The sequence below is a fragment of the Equus przewalskii genome, chromosome 7 (genome assembly GCF_037783145.1).
Source record: "Equus przewalskii isolate Varuska chromosome 7, EquPr2, whole genome shotgun sequence".
In the NCBI taxonomy this organism is placed as follows: Eukaryota; Metazoa; Chordata; class Mammalia; order Perissodactyla; family Equidae; genus Equus; species Equus przewalskii.
In genome coordinates this window covers 4,101,062-4,127,839 of record NC_091837.1, presented here as the reverse complement: position 1 = coordinate 4,127,839, position 26,778 = coordinate 4,101,062, and the positions used below count along the sequence as shown (strand labels likewise).

General features: G+C 50.0%; 1 protein-coding gene and 1 pseudogene across 5 annotated transcripts in view; one reads left to right on the top strand and one right to left on the bottom strand.

The window, feature by feature from the left end:
• Window positions 1-24,443, top strand: part of LOC103563720 (P2X purinoceptor 6-like) — a 66,155-nt pseudogene extending 41,712 nt beyond the window's left edge.
• LOC103544433 (cationic amino acid transporter 4-like) overlaps window positions 1-26,778 on the bottom strand; it is a 222,477-nt gene that overhangs the window by 34,645 nt on the left and 161,054 nt on the right. The window lies entirely within an intron of this gene.

The window sequence follows — 26,778 nt, the reverse complement described above, 5'->3', positions numbered from 1 at the left end:
CTCTCAGATGGGGATACAGCACCTGCTCACCGTAAGGTGATGTCGTGAGAGAACACATCACTGGAAGGGCCTGGGTACATCCAGGTTCATGGCAGCATGAGTCCAGCAGCCAAGGGGTGGACGCAGCCCAGTGTCCACCAATGGATGAAAGGATAGACAGATGTGCCGTATGCACACGCTGGAGTACCATTCAGCCCTGAGAAAGAATGAGGTACTGTCACGGGCTACGACGTGGACGAACAGTGAGGACATTATGCTGAGTGAAATCACAGTCACAAAGGGACAAATACTGTATGATTCTGCTTCTACGAGGGACCTAGAGTAGTGAGACTCACACACAGAAAGTAGGATGGAGGGTCCGGGGGCTGGGGAGGGGGCACGTGGGTTAGTGTCTAATGGGGACAGAGCTTACCTCTGGGACGATGAGCACGTTCTGGAGATGGACGGTGGTGATGGCTGCACAACAAGGTGAATGTACCTAATGCCACTGAACCGTACTCTTACAAATGCTTAAAATACCCAGAAATAAACCCACACATCTGTGGACAGCTAACTTTCAACAAAGGAGCCAAGAACACACACTAGAGAAAGGAAAGCTTCTTTAATAGATTGTGTGGGTAAACTGGACAGCCGCATGCAGAAGAATGAAAGTGGAACATTATCTTACACCAGACACAAAAATTAACTCTAAATGGATTAAAGACTTGAATGTAAGATCTGAAACCATGAAACTTCTAGAAGAAAACATAGGCAGTATGCTCTTTGACATCAGTCTTAGCAGCATATTATTAGTACCATGTCTGACCAGGCAAGGAAAACAATAGAAAAAAATGAACAAGTGGGACTCCATCCAACCAAAAAGTTCTGCACAGCAAAGGAAACCATCAACAAAACGAAAAGACAACCTAACAATTGGGAGAAGATATTTGCAAACCGTATATCAGATAAGGGGTTAATATCCAAAATCTACAAAGAACTCATACATCTCAACAAGAAAAATCCTAAGAACCCAATTAAAAAATGGGCAAAAGACCTGAACAGAGATTTCTCCAAAAGAAGATAGACAGATGGCCAATAGGCACATGGAAAGATGTTCAACATCATTAGCTATCAGGGAAATGCAAATGAAAACTCCAATGAGGTATCACCACCCTCTGGTCAGAATGGCTATAATTAACAAGACAGGAAACAAGAAATGTTGGAGAGGATGTGGACAGAAGGGCACCCTCATACACTGCTGGCAGGAGTGCAAACTGGCGCAGCCACTATGGAAAACAGTATGGAGTATCCTCAAAAAATTAGGAATAGGATTACCATGTGATCCAGCTATTCCACTGCTGGGTATTTATCCAAAGAATGTGAAAACACAAATGTGTAAAGATACATGCACCCCATGTTCATCGAGGCATTATTCACAATAGCCAAGACTTGGAGGCAACCTAGCTTCCCATCGAGGGATGAATGGATAAAGAAGATGTGGTATTTATACACATTGGAATACTACTCAGCCATAAGAATGATGAAATCCGGCCATTTGTGACAATGTGGATGGACCTTGAGGGTTCTATACTAAGTGAATAAGTCAGAGGGAGAAAGTGAAATACTGTATGATCTCACTCATAGGTAGAAAATAAAAACAACAAACAAACACACAGAGACAGAGATTGGATTGCTGGTTACCAGAGGAGAAGGGGGAGGGAGGAGGGCGAAACGGGTGATTATGCACATGTGTGTGGTGACGGATGGTTATTAGTCTTTGGGTGGTGAATGTGATGTAATCTACACAGAAATCGAAATATAATGATGTACACCTGAAATTTATGTAATGTTATAAACCAGTGTTACCAAAATAAAAAGAAAAAAATGCTTAAAATGGTACATTTTACATGATGGATCTCTTAGCACAATAAAACCAGAGTAAGTGCCTTCAATGGCAGCTCTTATGGTCACTCCAGCTCCTGGGATGACATCATAACAGCAGTTAACAGTGGGAGGGCGAGTGCCAGGCACCCTGCTGCATGCTGTACATACAAAGCGTTAACTTGGCTAATCCCGTGACAATCCCATGACGAGGTGTTACAGTGACCCCATGTGACAGAAGTGGACAGCGTGGTGTGCAGAGGTAAGTGACCTGCTCTCTGTCACACAGAGCGGCGGAGAAGGGCTCACAGGTGGATGGGTGGAGTCCCAGCCCGCACTTGGACCACTGGGGTGGGGGTGAGGGAGGGAGGTGGGGGCACCCATGGGGGAGACGAGGGAGGGGTCCCCTGCAGCAGAGGCATTGGGGGCTCTCCCTCTCCCATGCCCTCCTCCGGCCTCCTGGACTGGGTGGACTAGCTGCTGGGGATGAGCAGGGTCACTGGGGTGTGGTGGACGCGAGGAGTGCTGCGGGATCCGAGGGTGTGGGCACCTCCATTGGGGACCCCCATTCCCCACCCACCACATCCCGACCGGCATCCCCGCTGCCCTCGGCCTTGCTGGGCCAATGGGCCATGGACCGTCAGTTGGCGTGGGGTCCCTACCTTTCATCCCCAGGGTTCAGAGCAAGTGGCTTCAGGGCTGGGGGTCGAGTTCTGCCCAGAGCAGGCTCGCGGGGCCGGGGTGAGGGGTGGTCTGGGGCCGGCTCTACATTGAGGAGCCCAGAGGATGTTGCGCGCCCTGAATCAGGGGAGGAGCCTCTGGTCTTCTCCCAGAAACGACTAGAACCCCTGGGGCTTCTCTAGGGATGCGATGCCACAGGTGGGGGTAGGGGAGGTGAGGCCTCAGGATGGGAGACCCCCCTCCAGCGCTGTTGTCCCCCTCAGCGGGTGGAGTGGTGCGCACTTGGAAAGTCTCTGAGCCTCAGTCCCCACCCACTCCCCGCCAGCCAGACGAGGGTGCCCCCTGTACCTGGCTTCTCTCTGCGCTGCTCCCCATTAAATTTCCTGGGGAGGGAAAAAAAAGGCAAACAAATTCTCCAGGAGAAACCTTGAGTCTAATGAGCGTTTTGGCTTCTCACTGAGAAATCCTTTGTCTCGTTCTTCCAGGCCAGCACTGATGGAGGGAGAGAAGGCACCCAGGGTTTGGGCAGGGGGATTCAGGGAGAGCAGTGAGCAGGGGAGGGGACGGCCCACCTTGGTGGAGGCCCCTCTGCACAGCTTGTTGGCTTCCTCTCAGACCAGCAAGGGGGCATTTAACCCATCTGGGTCAGACCCCCTGGAGGGGAGACAGATTGTGCCTCTGCTGATGCCCTGGACCCCCGCCCTATTGCTGGGTTCTCTGAAGCTGGGACCCTGACTGCTGGTCTGTGTCGCCCGCAGGCCCACGCAGTGCATGGCCTCTACTGTGAAGGTGCTGGCTCAGGCCAGGCCCTCAGGTGCCTGCATGACCTAACCAGCCCTCTGCTGCCCCCCTGTGGTCGTGCAGAGGAGGCTGTGCATCCTGGCCTGGCTGTCCTAGGACTCTGTGCAGTGGCTGAAGATGGACTTAATGGCCAGGTTCTAGGTCGGGCTCAAGGTCACTCCCCAGCCACCCACCTGTGCTGAGGGGCCTGACTCCTGCCCCAGGTGAGATGTCTGCCCTTGCTGCATGCTGCATGCCACACCCACGGCCTGACGCCACTCCAAGGGCTCAGTGTCCCCCCAGAAGCCGAGGAGAAATGCACAGTATCCCCTCCAGACAGCGGGGCACCCAGGGCTCCAGCCCCATGGGACCCAAGAAGCCTCGGTTTACAATCTAGAGCATGTGGCTGCCTTTGAGCAGACACATGTCCTTGTACCTGCTCCTGTCACCCTTGTCACACACAGACATTGAACTAGTTCTGGATTGTGTGATGGGGCCAGTGGGATGACCCACCATGGCCTTAAGAATGCTTTCTGAGGGGCTGGCCCCGTGGCCGAGTGGTTAAGTTCGCGCGCTCCGCTGCAGGCGGCCCAGTGTTTCGTTAGTTCGAATCCTGGGCGCGGACATGGCACTGCTCATCAGACCACGCTGAGGCAGCGTCCCACATGCCACAACTAGAAGAACCCACAACGAAGAATACACAACTATGTACCGGGGGGCTTTGGGGAGAAAAAGGAAAAAATAAAATCTTTAAAAAAAAAAAAAAAAAGAATGCTTTCTGAGACTCTCACACTCACACAGAGGCACACAGGCCTTTGTGCTCCCGCAGGTGGCACCCGAGGCCCCAGTTGGGTATGGGGAGAAGAGGTCCCCTGGTCACTGCAGGTCACACCTGTGGGTGATAGAGGGTGAGTGTTTACCCTGCCTTTGTGCGCTGGTGTGCCCAAAGTACACAGTGGACACACAGACCCCTGTGCTCAGATGTCTACACCAGGGATGCCATGGGCATGCTGGGTGCCTCCTGGGGGCTCATCGCTCTCTCTCCCCAACAGTCTGGCCTCTACTCTGCCTTCTTGGGGTGCTTCGTGTAGGTCTTCCTGGCATCTCCCAGGATGTGACTCTGGGCCCCACGGCCATCGTCTCCCTCCTGGTCTCCTGCTACACCTTCCATGAGCCCACCTGTGCTGTGCTGCTGGCCTTCCTGTGGGGCTGCATGCAGTGAGCCCTGGGGCTCCTGCCCTTGGGTGAGACCCTCAGGCCTTCCTGCCATGGTGGGGGCTGTGGTTCTGCTCTTCCTGGGGCCCCAAGGCACCTGTCTCCTGGGGTTGCTCCTGCCTTCAGCATTTCCTTCTTTGCATTCTGAGGGCTGTCCCTGTGTGTGTATGTGTGGGGTGGAGGTGTCCTCGGTCCTCAGCCCTCCCCTATTCTGCTGAGAGGCCAGGACACTTGGAGAAGTGCCCAGGGCTTCAGAGCCAAGCCTCCCTCTCCTGCTCTCCAAACCAGCCAAACAGGCCATGTCACCACCGGCCCTTAGCCCCAGTCCCACCCACACCCCATCTCCCAGCCCATGTCTGCCCATGTCCTCTGGGACCAGGCAGAGCTGGGACCAACTCGGTATTTCCTCCTGGCTGGCCAGGGTCCCTACTGGACATCATCTCCTGCTCCATCAGTCATGAAAGGTTTCACCTCTGCTGCTACCGTCACCATTGGTTTCGGGCAGTTCAGGGTGGGCTCGCTGTTGGCACCAGGGCACCTGCTGGGTAGGGGACCAAGGCTGGGTCCTGGTACGTGTGGGCCAGTCGATGTCCTGCTGTTCCAGAGCTTGAAGCACACGGTGCTCACGTGGGTCTTCATTAATAAAATGGCCCCTCAGGGGAGAAGCTGGGGGAGGGTCAGATTGCACAACAGGTCATTTGGGGACCGGCGATGACAGCCCCGCTCTGGGTGGAGTCTCCCCCCAGTGTGCTTGGTTCCTGGCTGAGTGGTTCTGTTCCGCTGCCTCTGCTGCACACTCAGCCAGCAGCCGGTCACAGGCCCTGAGCATCCTGCCAAACTTCCACAAGCAAACGATTCCCCCACGCTCATTTAACCAGATGATTTCATTATACGTTTCTTTCCAATTTCTGTTTCCTATTTTCAAATGTCATACTTCCCCATGTTTGTGTTTAAACCTGTATAAGAAGCACTAGGTCACTGATCATCGGATGTCCAAGGCCGTCATTGGTTCTCCTTTCCCTGGGTCTGACGTTCCAGGAGCTGTTTTGCTCCTGACTGTGGCCGCCCAGCACTGTGCTTGGTACAAAGCAGGTCAGCACTCAGGTGGGTGTGCAGAGTGGGCCTGAGCTGCATTGTACTAATGATGCTGTGGGGCCCCTGCGTCGTGACCTGGTGTCTCTACCCTGCCTTCTCCAAGGCCTTGTCCCTATGGCCAGGCTCTGCCCCAGGCTGGCCCATGACAGTCTTCCCTGACAGAGGGCAGTGAGCAGATCAAGGTCCGGAGGAGACGTGTGTGTGAGAATCAAGCAGCTGACACATCTTTCCTCTTGCTCTGGGCTGGGGCTGGATTCACACTCTCCCTGTGCTCATTTCTCACCAGCCCCCTGGGGGCAGGTTTCTCATCATCTCCATTTAGGGAGGAGAGAACCCCTTAGAAAGGTGGGGTGAGTGCGATTTGTATATTATGTGCACACACATGTCAGGGGAAGCTTGGCAACTGCTGTTTCCTGGGATGGTCTGTCCTTTATTCTGGAAACGACATCCTTCCTTTTTAGTGTCAAGAAGGCTCCTCGATGCGATCATAGTGCACATACAGGGCAGCTTCTTTATGCATTCATGCTTGGCGACCCCAGGCCTCCAAAGTCTTTGAACGCTGACTGTGTCATGACAGCCATTGAAGAGCCCCTGGGCTGGAAGGGTGGGGGTCTCCTGACCTGCCAGGACAGAAGCGGGGAAGTGGAGGTTGGAGGTATCACCTGGCTAAGTAGCTGGGACTTCTGTGGAACCAGCACCTCAGGCACCTTGGCCCTGGTGAGCAGTGTGCACCCAGGGGAGTGTATTGTGGTCGGTGATGGTCGCATGAACTGAAGGGGGACAAAGATCGGCATCAAGAACAGGTGCACAGCTTTGTGACAAATCGGGATGTCTTTGTGTTTGTATTTGCTCACTAGTGGAGGGTACCTTAAAGCCTGATGGATTTTAACAGACTCGCGCCCTGCACCATCACTGCAAGTACTGAATTTCCCGTGATCCTCGTTTCTCTGCCTGCTGGCCATGCTGACCCGCATTTGTGTCTGTTGTCTGATAGAGCGTTTAGGGTTGGATTCAGGGTCAACAAAGAGCCCTTTGCAAACTCTGTGGATTCTTCTCAGTTGTCTCCTGAGGCTTCTGTCACGTCTGGAATCCACTCCAACCATGAGGAGGAGAGTCCCTTCAGTGCCTGTGAAATGGACTCCTCACAAGTTTATAGTTTTAAAACTGAGAATCTGCAGGATTCAATTCTTCATGATTCCAACATATTTATTTCTTAATATTTTGGTTTTTCACAAACTGATGCTTTTGAAAGAGATATTGTTAATTGTCCTCTTTGATGTCTGAGGTCATCCCTGGGGGTGGAGCAGTAATGGATGTGGGTCCACCTTCACATTCAGGGTGTGGATCCGTGTGACCCAAACTGACAGTCTTTCTGTTTGACGACTTCCCTGTGTTCTCTTCCCCTGAGCGATGATGATTCTTTCCTGACACTTGTCAATATGGGTTTTTAAACCTTCGGTGCCTTTTTCTGAAAATTGAAACATGGAAATCCTCGTGAATATTTCAGAATTTCCTGCTACCCAGAACGTTAACTAATAGAATTCCTCTGGGTTTCAATGCACTAATCCGGGTCCTTTAAGGTGAGTGAACGAGATTCTGTGCTCCTTTCTGGGGGTTACGTTCTGTGTTGACGATGCATGATGCTGTCTTTTAATCTCAGGAACAGCTTTAGTGAGATATGGTTCACATACAAGTCACACTTGAAGGTGTGCAATTCATGGTTTTTTAGTATATTCACAGAATTGTGCAACATCAGCACAGTCGATTCTGGAAGCTTCCACCATCCCTCTAAAGAAACACCTTCCTCATTAGGAGACAGTCCCATTTCCCCAGCCCCTAGGGCCTAGGCAAACACAAATCCACTTTCTGTTTCTATAATTGGCCCATTTTGAACATTTCTTGTGAATGGAATCACAGTGTGTGACCTTCTGCGTCTGGCTCCTTTCATTCAGCGTAATGGTATCAGGGTCCATCTGTGTTGTGGCATGTGTCAGCCCCTCATTGCTGTGATTGCTGAATAATATCCATTGTGCGGCTGTAGCACGATGTATTTCTCCTTTCCTCAGGTGAGGGGCATTTAGGTTGTGCCCACTTTGTGGCTCTTACGACTATGGCTGCTGTGAACATTCCTGCACAAGTTTCTGCGTGGACATCTGCTTTCTTTTCTTTTGGGCGCACACCTGGGAGCGGAACTGCTGGGTCAGATGGTCACTCTCTGTGTCCTTGTTTGGATGCCCGGAGGACCTTCTCTAAAGCGCCTGCACCATTTCCCGTTCCTGCAGCAGCGTGTGAGGGTCCCAGTTCCTCCACGTCCTCACCCACACTCACCGTCTGTCTTTGATTCTAGTCATGCTGTGGGTGTGAAATGGCTTCTCTCTGCGGCCTTGATTGGTATTTCTCTGACGGCTGACGATGTTGGACATCTTCTCATGTGCTCAATGGCCATTTGTGTGTCTTCTTTGGAGAAATGTCTGTTCAGCTCATTGGCCCATTTTTAAATTGGATTAATTATATTTCTATAACTGAGTCGTCACAGTCCTTTATATATTCCAGGTATGTTTCTTATCAGATATATGAGTTGCTCATTTTTCTCTATATTGTGGGTTATCTCTTCACATTCTTAATGGTGTCCTTGGAATCCCAAAAGTTTTGCATTTTAGTGATGTCCAATTTATGTGTAATAGAGTTTTACTAGTTGCGAATGATTCAGACATTAACTCACATCCTCATCAATATTTTGGTTATCTGAGTTAGAAGACAGCTGTCAAAGGGTCAGGGCAAGATTTGAATTAGTTCATTTCAAGATTTGTTATAGATCCAAAAGAACTCGTCAGGGAAGATATCAAATTTGAAATATTTCTTTATTATCCTTTTAATGCTCATGGGATCAGTAATCATAGCCCCTCTCTCATTTCTGATGTTAGGAATTTGTGTTCCTCTCATTTTTTCTGAGCTAGCCCGGCTTGAGGTTTATCCATTTTTTAAATCTTTTTTAAGAGCTAGTTTTGATTTTATTGATTTCTCTGTTGATTTTCCTGTTCCAGTGTCATTAATTTCTTTTTTCTTTTTGAGGAAGATTAGCCCTGAGCTAACATCTGCTGCCAATCCTCCACTTTGCTGAGGAAGACTGGCCCTGAGCTAACATCCGTGCCCATCTTCCTCTACTTTATATGTGGGACGCCTACCACAGCATGGCTTGATGAGCGGTGCATAAATATGCACCTGGGATCTGAACTGGTGAAACCAGGGGCGCTGAAGGGGAACACACAAACTTAACCGCTGTGGCACTGGGCTGGCCCCTAAGGGTAATTAATTTCTGTGGTGATTTTTATTATTTCCTCTCTTCTGTTTGCTTTAGGCTTCCTTTGTTCTTCTTTCTCTAGCTTATTGTGTCAGATCTTTTTTCTTTTTAAAGATTGGCACCTGAGCTAACATCTATTGCCAATCTTCTTTTTTGATTTTTCCTTCTTCTTCTCTCCAAAGTCCCCCAGTACATAGTTGTATATTGTAGTTGTAGGTCCTTCTAATTGTGGCAAGTGGGATGCTGCCTCAGGATGGCCTTGTGAGCGGTGCCATGTCTGTGCCCAGGATCCGAACCAGTGAAACTCTGGGCCACAAAGCAGAGCACACGAACTTACCCACTCAGCCACTGGGCCAGCCCTTTTTTTTCTAATATGTGCATTTACTGCCATAGATTTCCCTCCAGGTTCTGCTTTCACTGCATTCCACACATTTTGATTAGTTGTATATTCATTTTCATTTAGTGGAAAATATTTGCTGTTTCTCTTGAGACTTCTTGTTTTGATCCATGTGTTGTCTAATCTGAAAATATTTTGGGATTTCCCAGCTATCTTTCTGTTTTTGTTTCCTACTTTAAAGTCATTTTTGGTCTGAGAACACACTGTATTTACTTTCTATTGTTTTAAATTTGTTGAGATATGATTTTCTTTTCTTTTCCTTTTTTTTTTTTTTTACCTGGAATGTGCTCTATCCGGTGAATGTTTCATGTCAGTTTTTGTTTGTTTGTGTTTGGTGAGGAAGATTGGCCCTGAGCTAACGTCTGTGACAATCTTCCGATTTTCTTGATGAGTGGTGTGTAGGTCTGCGCCAAGGGTCCAAACCCATGAACACCGGGCCACTGGAGTGACGTGTGGGAAGTTGACCACTAGGCCACAAGGCCAGCCCCTTATGTGAACTTTGCAGCCTGGGTGTTCTGCTGTGTTGGATGCGGTGTTTTATGAATGTCACTGAGCTCCAGTAGATGGGTGGGACCGTCCAGTCCGTCCTTCCTGAGGTTCTGCCTGCTGCGTCTGTCACTCACTGAAGGAGTGGTGTTTAGTGCTGTCGTGGGGATTTGTCTGGTTCTGTGATAGTGGATTTGTCTATTTCTGCTTGCAGTTTTATCGGTTTTTCCTCACATATTTTGATATTCTGTTTTTAGAGGCGTGTATGTTAAGGACTGTCATGTCTTCTTGAGAAGTGACCCCTTTCACATCATGGAATGCCTCTTTGTCCCTGAGAATTTCCCTTGTTCTGAAATCCGCTTTGTCTGGAATTAACACAGCTCCTCTAGCTTTCCTTGGATGTGTGCTATCTTGACTTAGTCTTGTCCTGTCCATTTACTCCTAATCCAGCTGTGTCTTTACAACGAAAGTGGGTTTCTTCTGGACAGCATGTAGTTCGTTCTTATTTTTTTTAATTAGTGTGAAATCTCTGTTACTGGCCGCATTGAGACCATTCCTGTTTAAAGTGATTATTGAAATAATCGGATTAATATCTACTGTATTTGTAACTGACTCTATCCGTTGCTTTTGATCTTTCCTTTTTTGTCTTGCACTTTTTAAATTATTTTTTGCCTTCTCTGGTTTTAATTGAGCATTTTATATGATTTCACTTTTTCTTTTAGTTTGTCAATTATCTCTCTTAAAAGTTTTCTTTTTAATTAAGATTATGATAGTTTACAACCTTGTGAGATTTCAGTTGTACATTATTGTTAGTCATGTTGTGGGTACACCACTTCACCCCTAGTGCCCTCCCCCACCCCCATTTCCCTGGTAACCACCCATCAGTTCTCCTTGTCTATGTGTTAACTTCCACCTATAAGTGGAGTCATATAGAGTTCGTCTTTCTCTGTCTGGCTTATTTTGCTTAACATAATACCCTCAAGGTCCATCCATGTTGACGCGAATGGAACAATTTGGTCCTTTTTTATGGCTGAGTAGTATTCCATTGTGTATATATACCATATCTTCTTTATCCAGTCATCAGTTTCTGGGCATGTAGGTTGGTTCCATGTCTTGGCTATTGTAAATAATGCTGTGATGAACATAGGGGTGCTTGGGACTCTTGGGATTGCTGATTTCAGGTTCTTAGGATAGATACCCAGTAGTGGGATGGCTGGGTCATAGGGTATTTGTATTTTTAACTTTTTGAGGAATCTCCATACTGTTTTCCATAGTGGCTGCACTAGTTTGCATTCCCACCAACAGTGTATGAGGGTTCTTTTTTCTCCCCAACCTCTCCAACATTTGTCACTCTTGGTTTTGGATATTTTTGCCAATCTAATGGGTGTAAGGTGATATCTTAGTGTAGTTTTGATTTGCGTTTCCCTGATGATTAGTGTTGATGAGCATCTCTTCATGTGTCTATTGGCCATACTTATATCTTCTTTGGAGAAATGTCTGTTCATGTCCTCTGCCCATTTTTTGATCGGGTTGTTTGTTTTTTTGTTGTTAAGCTGTGTGAGTTCTTTGTATACTATGGAGATTAATCCTTTGTCAGATAAGTATCTTGTAAATATTTTTTCCCAATTAGTGGGCTGTTTTTTGTTTCAATCCTGTTTTCATTTGCCTTGAAGAAACTCTTCAGTCTGATGAAGTCCCATTTGTTTATTCTTTCTATTGTTTCCCTCATCTGAGGAGTTATAGTGTCCGAAAAGATTCTTTTGAAACTGATGTCAAAGAGTGTACTGCCGATATTCTCTTCTAGAAGACTTATTGTTTCAGGCCTAATCTTTAGGTCTTTGATCCATTTTGAGTTTATTTTGGTGAATGGTGAAAAAGAATGGTCAATTTTCATTCTTTTACATGTGGCTTTCCAGTTTTCCCAGCACCATTTGTTGAAGAGACTTTCTTTTCTCCATTGTAGGCCCGCAGCTCCTTTGTTGAAGACAATCTGTCCATAGATGTATGGTTTTATCTCTGGGCTTTCAATTCTGTTCCATTGATCTGTGCACCTGTTTTTGTACCAGTACCATGCTGTTTTGATCACTGTCGCTTTGTAGTATGTTTTGAAATCGGGGATTGTGATGCCTCTGGCTTTGTTTTTCTTACTCAGGATTGCTTTAGGAATTCGGGGTCTTTTGTTGCCCCATATGAATTTTAGGATTCTTTGTTCAATTTCTGTAAAGAATGTCCTTGGGATTCTGATTGGGATAGCGTTGAACCTGTAGATTGCTTTAGGTAGTATGGACATTTTAACTATGTTTATTCTTCCAATTCATGTGCATGGAATGTCTTTCCATCTCTTTATGTCGTCGTCAATTTCTTTCAAGAAAGTCTTGAAGTTTTCATTGTATAAATCTTTCACTTCCTTGGTTAAATTTATCCTAAGGTATTTTATTCTTTTCTTTGCGATTGTGAATGGGATTGAGTTCTTGAGTTCTTTTTCTGTTAGTTCATTGTTAGTGTATAGAAATGCTACTGATTTATGTATGTTGATTTTATACCCTGCAACTTTGCTGTAGTTGTTGATGGTTTCTAATAGTTTTTCTATGGATTCTTTGGGGTTTTCTATATATAAGATCATGTCGTCTGCAAATAGCGAGAGTTTTACTTCTTCATTGCCTATTTGGATTCCTTTTATTTCTTTTTCCTGCCAAATTGCTCTGGCCAACACCTCCAGTACTATGTTGAATAGGATTGGTGAAAGTGGGCACCCTTGTCTTGTTCCTGTCCTCAGAGGGATGGCTTTCAGTTTTTGTCCGTTGAGTATGATGTTGGCTGTGGGTTTGTCCTATATGGCCTTTATTATGTTGAGGTACTTTCCTTTTATACCCATTTTATTGAGAGTTTTTATCATAAATGGATGTTGGATCTTGTTGAATGCTTTCTCTGCATCTATTGAGATGATCATGTGGTTTTTGTTTCTCATTTTGTTAATGTGGTGTATCACGTTGATTGACTTGTGGATGTTGAACCATCCCTGTGTCCCTGGTACAGATCCCACTTGATCATGGTGTATAATCTTTTTGATGTATTGCTGTATTCGGTTTGCCAGAATTTTGTTGAGGATTTTTGCATCTATGTTCATCAGTGATATTGGCCTGTAGTTCTCCTTCTTTGTGTTGTCCTTGTCAGGTTTGGGGATCAGAGTGATGTTGGCTTCATAGAATGTGTTAGGGAGTACTCCATCTTCCTCAATTTTCTGGAATAGTTTGAGAAGGACAGGTATTAAATCTTCTTGGAATGTTTGGTAGAATTCTGCAGAGAAGCCGTCTGGTCCTGGACTCTTATTTTTGGGGAGGTTTTTGATTACTGTTTCTATTTCTTTACTTGTGATTGGCCTATTCAGATTCTTCATTTCTTCCTGGTTCAGTTTGGGGAGGTTGTAAGAGTCTAGGAATTTGTCAATTTCTTCTAGGTTGTTCAATTTGTTGGCATATAGTTTTTCATAGTATTCTCTTATGATCCCTTGTATTTCTTTGGTGTCTGTTGTGATTTCTCCTCTCTCATTCTTAATTTTATTTATTTGAGATTTCTCTCTTCTTTTCTTGGTGAGTCTGGCTAAGGGTTTGTCGATTTTGTTAATTTTTTTGAAGAACCAACTCTTTGTTTCATTGATCCTTTGTACTGTCTTTTTTGTTTCAATATCGTTTATTTCTGCTCTTATTTTCATTATTTCCCTCCTTCTACTGACTCTGGGCTTTGTTTGTTCTTCTTTTTCTAATTCTGTTAGGTGTTGTTTGAGGTTGCTTATGTGAGCCTTTTCTTGTTTAGTGAGGTGAGCCTGTATTGCAATGAATTTCCCTCTTAGGACTGCCTTTGCTGCATCCCAAGTGATTTGGTATGACGTGTTCTCATTTTCATTTGTCTCCAGATAATATTTGATTTCTTCTTTAATTTCTTCAATAATCCACTGTTTGTTCAGTAGTGTGTTGTTTAGTCTCCATATTTTTGCACCTTTCTCTGCTTTATTCTTGTAGTTGATTTCTAGTTTCATAGGGTTATGATCAGAAAAGATGCTTGACATTATTTCAACTCTCTTGTATTTATTGATGCTTGCTTTGTTTCCCAAAATATGATCTATCCTTGAGAATGTTCCATGCACACTTGAGAAGAATGTGTAACCTGCTGTTTTTGGATGAAGTGTTCTATATATATCTATTAAGTCCATCTGGTCTAATTTTTCATTTAATTCTATAATTTCCTTGTTGATTTTCTGTCTGGATGTTCTATCCATTGGTGTTAATGGGATGTTGAGGTCCCCTACTATTATTGTATTGTTGTTGATGTCTTCTTTTAGTTCTGTTAAGAGTTGCTTTACAAATTTTGGTGCTCCTGTGTTGGGTGCGTATATATTTATAAGTGTTATGTCTTCTTGGTGGAGAGTCCCTTTTATCATTATATACTGTCCCTCTTTGTCTTTCTTTATCTGTTTTGCTTTGAAGTCTACTTTGTCTGATATTAGTATAGTGACATCTGCTTTCTTTTGTTCATTATTAGCTTGGAGTATTGTCTTCCATCCCTTCACCCTGAGTCTGTGTTTGTCTTTGGGGCTGAGGTGTGTTTCCTGGAGGCAGCATATTGTTAGGTCTTGTTCTTTGATCCATCCTGCCACTCTGTGTCTTTTGATTGGAGAGTTCAATCCATTTACATTTAGAGTGATTATTGAAATGTGGGGGCCTACGACTGCCATTTTATGTCTTGTTTTCTGGTTCTCTTCAATTTCCTTTGTTTCTCGTCCCATGGTTTAGTCTGTTCTGATGGAGAGCTGCTTCTCTCTGTTGTTGTCCTTCTACTTATCTCCTTTGCTCTTGGTTTTTTAGCCCCTTTCCTTTTTTTGATTGTTCAGGAATGAGGGTTTTCCTGAGCATTTCTTGAAGAGGAGGTTTTGTGGCAATGAATTCCCTTAATTTTTGTTTATCTGGGAAAGTTTTTATTTCTCCATCATATTTGAAGGATATTTTCACTGGGTAGAGAATTCTCAGCTGCAGGTTTTTGTCCTTCAGATTTTTGAATATATCATTCCACTCTCTTCTATCCTGTAAAGTTTCTGCTGAGAAATCTGCTGATAGCCTGATGGGGGTTCCTTTGTAGGTTAATTTCTTCTGCCTGGCTGCCCTTAGTATTCTCTCCTTGTCATTGACTTTTGCTAGCTTCACCAGTATATGCCTCGGGGTTGGTCTTCTTGCATTGATAAAGTTTGGAGATCTATTGGCTTCTGTCACATGAAGTTCCATCTCTCTCCCCAGGTTTGGGAAGTTCTCAGCCATTATTTCTTTGAATAGGCTTTCTGCCCCCTTCTCCCTCTCTTCTCCCTCTGGTATACCTATAATCCTTATGTTGCAACTCCTAATTGCGTCAGATAATTCTCGGAGAGTTTCTTCATTTCTTTTTAGTCATTGTTCTCTCTCCTCCTCTGCCTGCAGCATTTCTATATTCCTATCTTCCAAATTGCTAATTCTTTCCTCCATATTATTGGCCCTACTGTTCAGTGCATCTAGATTCTTCTTAATCTCCTCTATTGTGTTCTTCATTTCCAGTATTTCTGTTTGGTTCTTCTTTATCGTATCAAACTCTTTTGTGACATAGCTCCTGAACTCATTGAGTTGTCTATCTGAATTCTCTTTTAACTCATTGAGTTTTTTAATGATGGCTGTTTTGAAGTCATCATCATTTAGGTTATATATTTCATTGTCTTTGGGACTGTTTTCTGTGTATTTGTCATTTTCCTTCTGTTCTGGAGATTTAATATATTTTTTCATATTGCTTGATGGTGTAGATTTGTGCCTCTGCATAGAGATAGAGTTTAGTTACTGCTTCCACTTGTTTCTACTGGTGTGGTGAGGGGACAGCTGTTTATACTGCACCAACCAGGAACCCTATCAGCTGTTGCTAACTGGGCCTGGGCCCCTCCTCGTAGTCACAGTGGTCCTGTGGGTTCCCTTTTCAGATGTGGGGGCCGTCACAAGGGGGCTTCAGGCTGCTGGTGCCTACTGTTGCAGACCACCTAGACGTGCTCCCTCCTTAGGTTCTGCAGCGGTGTTATGGGCTTTCCCAGTGGCCAGGGGCAGGATCACTTATATTTGCAGCTCTATCACTGTCGGCGCCCACAAAATCTCACTTGTCCACTATGGGTCACAGCAGAGCTATGGGCATCTTCTGCAGTCTGTGATTAGCTCACCTAGCTATGCTACTTTTGTCCCAGGGTCTTCCAGCCTTGTGGTTGCTGTGTGGGTGCTCTCTACTAGTGCTGTGCAGAGGCTATCACTGAGGCTGCTGTGAGACTGTAGAGTTTCCCCCTGGGCCACGGAGCCGGGTCACTGGAACTCCACCCAGCCCCAGTCCTCTCCCATAGGATCTCGGGGAGCCCCTTGCCCTGTCTGGGGGATAGCCGGAGACCTTAAGTTCAGTGGCAGCTGGCCGGCTGCTGCCCTGCCTGGGATTCTCCTCTTCGTGACCCTCCTGGTGTTGTGGATGCTGGGCGGAGCCTCTCTGCTAATGGCAGGTAGAGACTTTGCCTGCTGCCTGGACGGAACTCTGGAGTTTCCCCCCCGGGCTGCGGAGCCGGCTGCTGGAGCTCCACCCAGCCCCAGTCCTCTCCCAGGAGATCTCTGGTAGTCCCAAGCCCCTCCCAGGAAATAGCCCAGTCAGTGGGGCCAGTGGCGGCAGCTGGTAGGCCACTGCCGTGTTTGGGATTCTCTCCAGGAGCCTCCTGGCATTGTGGATGCTGGGTGGGGCCTGTCCGCTAATGGCGGGTAGGGGTTTTCCCCACCGCCTCTGGTGTGTAACTCTGGAGCTTCCCTCTGGTCTTAGGTGTAATTGCAGGGGGCTTAGGTAGGGCTCTGGTCACCTGTTTCCACTGTCGCTCCTGTGGTGTGTGCTCCCTCCTACCCTTGGTGTGTGGCGATGTTCTGGGGGCGTCCACTGGAAGAAAGGTGCTTGCAGGTACTAGGCTGTTCGGGAGTCAGGGTCAGAGAGTTTTTACCTATATCCACCTCCTCCGGGAGGCAAGTCCGTCCGCCTTCTGATGTATAGCAGCGTGGGTCTCTCAGGCGTCCTGAGATGCTATATGGATATCCTTTGTTAAGCGATGAATGTCCAATTAGTTGTAGATTCAAAGGGGGAGAGACAAAGAAGACTACTCACGCCACCATCTTGGATCTTCTCTCTCTCTTTAAAGTTTTTAAATGGTTTCCGTAGAGCTTACAATATAAATTTACAACCAACCTCAGTTCACTTTGCAATGACACTGTTTCTTCATGGTTAGTGCGGGTCCCTTATGACAGAGTCCTCCCGATTCCTCTCTCCCATCCCGTGTAAATGGCTCCACTTATTCATGAACTTTTATCACCAAATGTATTTTTACAATTACTCTTTTGAGCAAGATGAATCTGTTAGATCAGTTCAGAATAGGAAACACATAAACTGAACACTTTTAATTTTCCTTCAATTATTCCTTCTCTAAGTTCCATACATCCATTAGCTTAGTTTTCCTGTCGGTTGGGAAAACCCAGCCCTGATCCCATTTCAGGAAGGGGTGGGACACCCCTCCTTAGACTGTTTGGCTGGGTTTTTGCACTTTAACATCATTCTGGAAGCGTGTTCTGATGGTGGAACAACTGCTGCTGCCAAGAGCGTTTCCGGGAGGGCACGGGGCTGGAGGGGCCGCTGGCTGCCCTGCAGGTGTCCCATGGAGGGATGTGCTCTCTGCTGGACATGGGTCCCCTGCCCCCTCGGCCCCAGCCTGCTCCCTCCTCCCCTGCCTAGAAGCCCCCAAGGTGAGGAGACAGACCTGAACCCCCTGCCCGGGCACCTCCTGTCTGCAGGTCAGAGTCGGAGTCCACGTCCAAACCCCCCTCAGCCCCCGGGACCCCTGCAGGACGCCCAGCGGCTGCTGCATCCTCCTCTCGCTCTTCCCTCTCCCCGGACCTCTCGCAGGGACCCTCATGGTTCCGCCCATTTAACAGTCATGGGCACTGAGGCTGGGACTGAACCAGGTGGCAAGTAGAGTGCATCCGGAGATGTGGGCGGACCCGCGGGGCACATGGACCAATCGAGTGTGGCGGGTATCGAACAGGCATCCCCCGCAGCCAGTAGAGACGAGCTCCCCGCGGCGGTTGCCTGGGCAACCCTGGGCTGTTGGTCGCTGCGGACCCGCCGCTGGCCTGCGCTGACCTTGAGCCCGCTCCTGGCCACCACGCAGAAGGGCATGTGCCACCAGCCAGGCACAGGGCTGGACGCCTTGCGGGCGCTTGTTCCCCCTGCAGTCCACGTGGGTCCAGCAGCGACCCCCTTCGGGGGACTGGGGACCCTCCCTAACTTCAGAGCTGTGCTTAGTCCCTGCGCTTGGGGTTGGGGCAGCTCTGCAGGAGCATCCCACAGGAGGGCCTGGGGGACCTTGCAGAGCCAGCCATCCTCCTCTCTGGAGCCAGAGTCACGCTCTCTCTCTGTGGGTCCCAGTTCTCTCTCCTGCTCTAGAGTCACATGTGCGGCTTCCTCCACCGGGAACATCCCTCCCCAGCTTCGCTTGTTGAGCTTCAGAAGCTGCAGTGTCAGCTCAGAGGGCCCTTCTTCCTGAAGCTTTCCTTGGCCCCTCCTCTGGGCTCTGCCACCCCCGTGCCACCCTCTCAGAGTACCTATAATCCTGTCATGCCCTCAGCCCCAAGGAAGTGAGGTCACTGGGCAGGGGAGAGGGGCTGCTCCTGTTTATGCCCCAGGGCCCAGCAGAGGGAGTGTAGGGAGAACGGAGGCCCAGGGCAGCTGGGGGTTGGGACTGAGCCCAGGGCTGGGGTGGGGCTGGACCCTGCCCTGAGTGTCCCTTTAACGCTGCTGGCCTGGGGCCCTGCTTTGCCTCCTGTTCAGCTGGGGCTGCAGCTGCTGTGCTGACTCCTGCTCCCAGCAGCCAGCAGTAGCTGAGAGCAGGGTCTCCCCAGGGGCGGGGACAGGCTGGGGGCTTCTGGATTACAAAACTGAGAAGTATGTGATGACCAAGAACTGGCGGGTGGGCGCCCTGCAGAGGCTGCTGCAGCTCGGGGTCCTGGTCTACATGGGTGAGAGAATGGCTCCTGGGCGGGTTGGCTGAGGGACCCTGACTGGTCCTGCTGGGCTGAGATTTGGGGGTCTGACTCTCCAGGGGCCGGGCTGGTGGTGGTGGAGGGGGCATGTTGGACAGGGTAGGGGCAGAAGGAAGGATCTCCGTCTGTCTAGAGGCCAGCAGGGACAAGAGCAAGCCGTGTGCTTGTGTCCTCCTGTGCGTCCACCTGCCCTCTTTCTGGGTCTTGTCCCCAGCCCCGTGCTGGGCTCTGGGCACAGAGCAGGATGGTCTCGCCCTGCCCAGGAGGCCCCAGGAGGGCAGGAGGTAGTCCCTGACTCCTGTGAGAGCTCCAGCCCTGAGGTCCCTGAGAAAGGCTACCAGCTGTGCTTGGTCAAGGGAGCCTTTGAGGAGGAGCTGGTGTGGCCAGGGCAAGGGAGGGTGAGGCTGGTGAGGGAGGAGGTGGGCAGCTCAGTCTGAGTGCAGGGCTCTCCAATGCATGGCCCAAATGTCTGGCCTGTGCAGGGTGTTTGGGTGGAAATGAGGCTGGAGAAGAGGCGGGGCCTGAACGCTGTGCTGGGAGCCTATAGGGTGTGTACGGGCTGAGTGGGCAGGGCCAGCTCTGCTGCTGCTCACTGTGTGCAGGGGACAGGCCACACTGCCCATCGCCTCCTCTCCAGGTGGGCCCTCCTCACCAAAAAAATGCTACCAGGAGCAGGACCTGGACCCCCAGGTTTCCCATCATCACCAAACTCAAAGGGGTTTCTGTGACCCAGAAAAGGAGTTTGGGAACCAGCTATGAGACGTGGGGACTTTGTGAAGCTGCCACAGGTGAGTGCTTGGGTGCTGCTCCCAGGCGCTGACCCTTGATCCCACCCCTGCAGTGAGTGTGTGCAAGAGGGGATGTGATGCCAGAGGGTGTGCTGGCACTGTCACAGGGCCAGGCTCAGGAAGGACCTGACAGAGGAGTAGCCCTGGACAGGCTCTTGGGGATGTGTAAGAGGTTTCCAGGTGGACAAGGGGATGGGCCAGGAAACGGGGCCAGAGGGACTGCATTTACAAAGGGGCATCTGGAAGAGTGGAGGGTCTGGGGGCTCAACACTTGAGCTTGAGGGAGGGGTGGGGGGCAGGGGGCAGGGCCTGGAGCTCCTGAATGCTCCCTCCCTGCCCTGGGCCATGCAGGCTGGTGCCTCCTCTGCCTGCCCCACGCTGCCTTCCAGCCCCTCCTCCCTCCACCCAGATCCTCCACAGCCCCCGTCTCCTCTGTTCTGCTGATGCCCACACTGTACCCCAGGGACACCTGCCCCAGCATAGCTGCCTCCTGGTGCACACCCACCTCATCCAAGGGAACACTCTCCCTCTCCCAGGGGGGCCTCTTTTCATCCACTGAGGCCATGATGTCCGCAGTGCCAAAGCTTGACACCTCCCTGGCCCTCCTCCCCTCCATTCCATCTGTGACGGTTTCCCTGCTGCCCCCACTGTCCCTGTGGTCTTCCTGTGGCCCCCAGGTGTGCTCCATGCAGAGGTCAGGCTGAGCTTTCACAGGTGACACCATCAGAACCTGCCAGCCCTTGCTTGCCACCCTTGGAGGCTCCCTTTCCGTGATGGTGGCCACCAAGTCCCTGCAGATCCTGACTGCTGCCACCCCCGCTGCCCTCTGCCCAGCCCTCCCCTCCTTCCTGGGTGTGCATCCCCGACATGTGCAGAGGTGTCACGGGCAGCACGTGGTGCCAGCCACCCTTCCACACAGCCCCTGCCTTTTCCCGGGCAGAGCTTACCACCTGCTCCCCTGGCCCCCGGCCATGCGTGCAATGAGGGTCCACCTCCCCACTAGCCTGGGCTGGCGCCTGGCCCCATTTAGCTCTGGATCTTCAGTGCCTAGAGCGGGAAGGTCGTGGAAAATTCTGGTTTGAGTGAATGAGAGTGGCTAGAGAAAAAAACTTGCCTCAAAGAGTTGGAAAAGGGCTCAGAAATGGCCAGAAACCCAGTCAGCCTCCTGTCTCAGCCTCAACTCACCTCACTGGAGGCGTTTCCCTCAGGCACAGGGTGGATGACTCGATGGGGTAGGACCTCTTCCCTCCCAAACCCAGCTGCCAGCTTCTGGACTCTCCCATGGAGGAGCCAACAAGGGCCAACCCTGACCCCTGCCGTCCAGGGAGAGAAAGTGCTCTTCCTGGTGACTAAGTTCCTTGTGATGCCAGAAGGAGTTCAGGGCAGATGGCCAGAGGTCAGGCTGCCTGGGAGCCTCCCAGCACTTCCCTGGTTCCTCTGCCAGCCCTGGGTCACAGCTGTGTCCCCCCTTCTCCTTCCCAGGTGCCTGAGGCTCAGCATGTGCTGCTGTAGCCCCTGCTCTGAGCTGAGACCTTTCCTGAATCATTTCATTTCGTCTCCCAAGCACCCTGCCTGGCAGGAATTACTGCAGGCCCCATTGAAGAGGAGAAGACTGAGGCTCAGCCAGGCTGAGTCACTGACCCAAGGCCTCCAGCCTGTGGGTGATGGGAGTCTGCACCCCTGAGCAGTGGGCTTCTGGATGCTTCCACTGTTGTTCTCTGTGAGGTTCCCCAGTTGTGGATTTTGTGTGAACAGTTGGGACCCAGGACACAGCCCTGGAAGCCTGCCTCCACGGTGACATCTTTGTTTAATTGAGTCCAACACTGAATCGCTTGCTCGGCTGGCGCGTAACTGTGTGTCCACCTGTCCCCTGACTCCTGGTTGTTGGTCCCACTACCGTGGCTGGGGTGCCACATGTCTTTTGTTGGCTCCATCCACAAAGTGAGGCATGTGCACAGAGGATGTGCTGACGTTAGGAAATACACACGATGTCCTTCCCTTTCTAAATGCTCAGAGATGTCTAGTTAATGTTCGGCTTGTAGACTGTCCTGAAATTGTGCTGGGGCCATGAGTCTGTGTTTTCTGGAATTCTGTGACCCCTTCTGCCCCTGTCTGGGCTTCTGGCCCTTCCCTTGAAACTGCCAGGGCTGGGTAATCCATCAGATCCGACAAGCCGGCTTCCTGAGAATAGCGGAGTTCCTGCCAGCTCCTCTCAGGGGCCTGATCATCTGGTTCCTCCCAGCACAAGCAGTGTCCTTGTGGTGTCACAGCCTCCAGCAAACACCTGTCAAACCTCCCCCAGACCAGGCTTGCAAAACTCCACCGTCCCCACCTCACAGAGCTCCTGCACAGACAGTGCAGCCAAGGTGACTGGTCCTGCGATGGGGGCAGAAGCTGCAGCTGGGAGACCCAGGGAGTCACGTCAGGTGACCCGGGGCCTCGGGAAGGGTTCCTGCAGGGTGTGAGGCTGGAGGGGGATCTTGAGGATGTCCAGGCAGAGGGGGCTGTGTGGGTAAAGACCCCGAGCTGTGTGAGATGAGGCCCCTCCAGGGCTCCCTGCACTGAGTAGGGTTGTCCCTAGATGTGGACTGGGCCAGGAACGGGGTCGCCCTGGGTCACAGGGCCCTGTGAGCCGCTCTCAGGAGCTGAAGTGGATCCAGCAGCAGCGGAGCCACACACGGGCTCAGGGGAGGGGCGCGACAGTCTGTGCATAGGGATGGACCACGCGGGCTGCTGGAGGGAGGTGGATGAGGGCAGAGGCGGGGCCCATGCTGGTCACCATGGGGTCCTGTCGGAGGAGATGGTGGCCCAGCCTGGGTGGAGAGGAGGGGCAGACTCAGGACATAGGGAGAGTGAGGCAGAGCAGGTGGCCCCACTCTGTCCCATGCCACTTCTCAAAGTTCCACCCCAACAAAGTCCCACCGTCTCATTTGGCTTCTCCGAGTCCCCAGCCCTTCCTGCCATCCCGGTGCTGGGTTCCTCCTGCTGCCCCTGAGCCAGGGGCCCTGGACAGTGGCGTCCACCCTCCACCTGGCAGAGCCATGTCTGTGCCAGTGCCCGATGCTTGAGGGTGCTTCCTCTCCGGGGTCTGAGACTCCCAGAGAGCTCACCCCTGCCCCCTCTTGGCTGATGCCCAGAAATCTGTGACCCTGTGCAGGCACTAATGTCCCTGTTTACAGCAGAACAAGCCAGGAAGGGACTGGCCTATGGTCCCTTGGCCAGTGTGTGGGGTCCACTTCCCTACGGACCCCTCTGATGAGGGTCCTGCCCTTTGTGTGCCACACCCAGCACCTCCACCCCGGCATGAGCTCACCCTCCCAGAGTCCCTCCATCTTCCCTATTCTGTCATCTGAATTGGACCAGAGGAGCTGGGCCTTGAGGAGTCACTTCTGCTCCCCCGGGGACAGAACTGTCAGGAGGGAAGGAGTCTTGCTCTGCCTTGGGAGACAGCACTGTGCCCCTATCTGGCTGGGGAGCTGCTCACCCTCCCCATCTGTGCACCTCCTTTTATCTGCACCCTACAGCTTTCCCATGTGCCCCAAAATCAGGGAACCTGGGGGCTAAGCAGGGAAGGGGCTGGTCCCGGTGGACTGCAGGGCGGGTCACACAGCGGAGGCCTCCTGGGCCTGGACAGCTCTGCTCTCTCACCACCTCAGCCCCTTCCATTCCACTGGGCACCTGCTGGTCTGACGAGGACTGTCCTGAAGGGGAGACGGGGACGCACAGCCACGGTAACTGTGGACCCTGTCTTCCAGCGCCTCCACTGGGTGGGGGTTCAGGGGGCTGGACTGGGACCTTGGGGTCTCCTGTGTCCAGGCTCAGTGGTGGCTCTGCCTCTCTTATTTCTGCCAAGAGCCCCCTGCCCACTCCCTTTCCAGGCCCTGTGGGGATTGGAGGGCATGGAGTTTGTCTTGTATTTTCAAGGCACAAAAACGGGTCACTATGTGATATTCAATTGGACCTACAGGACCTGTGCGATCCGGGGATAGTGCCCCATGGAGAGTGACACGGTGCCTGTATAAGTGACCCCAACACCCAGCACAGGGTCCCAGGACCAGCACAGCCTTCCCATTACCTCTCCCACCTGCAGGAAGCCCTTGATTATCCAGGCTGAGAACTTCAAGCTGTTCATCAAAAACAGGCACCTTCAGCAAGTTCAACTTCTCCAAGTAAGCACGGTGGGTCCGGGCTGGCCCCAGATCATCCTTGTCCCCTGCCTGGCCCAACCCCTCCAGCCCCATACCCTCTCAGGTCCAACACCTTGGAGACCTAGGACACCACCTATTTCAAGTGCTGTTGTCATGACCCACGTCTCAGCCCCTGCTGCCCTGTGTTCCACATCGGGGACCTCGTGGACACAGCTGGAGGGGCCTTTGAGGACCTGGTATTGCTGGTGGGTCTGTGGGGGGCAGGGCTGCAGGAGGGCTCATGGAGAGGGTCCGGGGCCCACGTGCTGGTGGATCAGTGATGCACTGTGTGCAGGGCAGCGCTGTGGCATCCACGTCCACTGGGATTGTGACCTGGACGCTGGGGGCTCCAACTACTGGCCCCATGACTCCCTCCAGCTGCAGGAGAGGAGCTACAACCTCAGGTGTGGCCCTCCTGCCTGCCGGCTGCTCCTCAGCCAGGCCCTCTCCAACCTGTCCTCTTGTGGCGGCCAGGACAGACCACAGCCTGGCCCATCCCTCTGGACGCTCTGCTGTGTGTGCGGGGGGGGGGGGTCCTAGCGCAGGAGAGGGTCTCTCAGCTCCAGGTCCCCCAGCACAGCCTCCGTCCAGCCTCCCTCCTGAGCCCTTTTGCCTCCACCCCATCTGTCCCCTCACCCTGCTGCAGCTGGGACCCCTCACCCCAGCCCCTCCTCCACTCCACCCTGCCTCCATCACCTCCCTCCATGGCACAGGGTTTTTTTTTTTTTTTAAGCTTTTCTCTTAAGGTTTTATCCAAAAAATTATAAGAATCTATAGAAAACTTCAAATATTAGTACCATGAAAACTCATATTGCCTTCATCTGTGTTCACCAGCTTTTGTGATTATGTTTTTTAGCATTTTACCCCATTTGCTTTCTCTCTCCCTCTCTAGCATTGCCACACTATGTTCGTTTTTGCCTGCCACCCAAAAAGCCAAACTCTGAGATGACGAGATTGCAGCAGAGAGAAGGTCTAATCACAAAGCAGCCACGTGAGGAAGCAAGAGCATGAGCCTCAAATTCACTTTCCTGACAAGAGGGGCTCAGGGACATTTATTGATGGGGGGAAGGTGGTCTGGAATGTGGAGACAGGTGATTGGAGGAGAGGAGAGGTGAGGTAATTGATGATCTGTGCAAGCGTGGTCAGACTCCACGCCTCTTCACAGGACACGTGCTCACAAAATGGCAGCATGAGCAGGATCTGAGGGTGGAGTTTTTAGCCTCTTGATGTCAAAATGTCACCTATCAGACGTCTGCGCAGGCCCAGGTGATGAGTTGGTGGTCTCAACCAGCCTGGAGTGGACAAAAGGGTTCTAATAGCTGAAGAACAGTTCAAACACCCATTACCATGGTGACCCAGGCTCCAGGGAGATGTTAACTATAGGAGCCTAGTGGGAGTCAGCTAGCTTATTGCCTAAACAGCACAGTTAACAATGGGCGGGTTAAACAGCTAAAAGCTATAATCGGTAATCGCAAAAAGGAAAAAAACTCTGCAGTTCCTAGCTACTTAATCATCAATGGCTAACTGTTTGCTGGTTTCAGTCCCTCCTATTCTATGGTAGTCCTCATTCTTGAGAGATTTGGGGCGACGACCAATCTAGCCATTTCCTGCTGAATTGGGGCATAGATCTGGGTTAGAGGAATGAAACTGTTTAGCACTCATTTGGAAATATTCTCTTGTTCCTGGCTTCATGTTGACATTTTGTGTTATTACAATTTGGTACCTTGCTCAACAGTTTTGGAACAACATCTAAAGGCACATTTTATAATCAAGCATCAGACCAGAAGGATAAGAAGTATAGACAATCCAAATTTTAACAGTCCCTGAAAAACAGACCTAATCCAGCGGGGCCTCCATCTGATCTTCAGGTGGGGGAGGCATCTGCTCTTAGTTCCTGATAAGTCTCTTGTTTTACTGCATATGCATCAGAGGCCAGAGCAACGCCCTATACCCTGATCTTTCAGTTGTCATTGAGGATGGCCATCAGCATAGCCTCTGCCTGGGCAGCATCACATTCCTAAAGAACTTGAAAGACAAAAGTCATCAACTTATAACAGTTGGGAGGGGCCATAAAATCTACAGAGCATGTCTGAGTTAGTTAATTAGAGGTCATTCAAAGTTATAATATGGTTCCTTTCTACAATATGGCTTCCCTTATGTCAACCTTGTGTTGAGCTGGTATCAGTGTCCCCTTTTGTTGTTCATCCTCAATCTTGAGGGAATCTCCTGTTGTGCCTATCCATGAATGTGTACTATGGTTTTTACTGAAACTTAGTTTTTCTCTCTAAAGTCACCCTCATTTTTATAAAAGATAGCCAAATTAAGACTGATGAGTTTGTAAGATAAGTAATTTCAATAAACTTGGCCCAATTATTTACATAAGTACAGCAAGAATAGCCATTGATCATATAGGCTCTTTTAAATCTGCTTTGCTGGAACTTTTAATGAGGAATCTTAGATTGAACTTTAAAGGCCTCTCAAGGCCAGAAAAGCCAAGCCAAAGACTTGTCATCAGATTTCAACTGCAATACTTATAGATTTAGGTGGATTCCTCTCTTCTTGAGGTCCCCAAAAATATTTCAAGGTTCCAGGCTCCTGCTAGATAAGTAACCTTCCTTACTTACTGGGAAAGATTGCTGGAATCTCTGTAAACAAGGTGTCAGGCCAATACTTCCAAGTGGCCAGAAAGTCAACCTTTATTCCTCAAAAGCTGTCTTGCCATATCTGAGTCTTTATGTTTTTCTCAAATATGACATTCCAGTAAATGCCTTGGTAATAGAACCAATTGTGTCCTGTTATAAGGAGAACAGATCCTTATTGAACTTACGCAAATAACTATATTGTCATGAAAACAATACTCACTCATTAAGAGTTT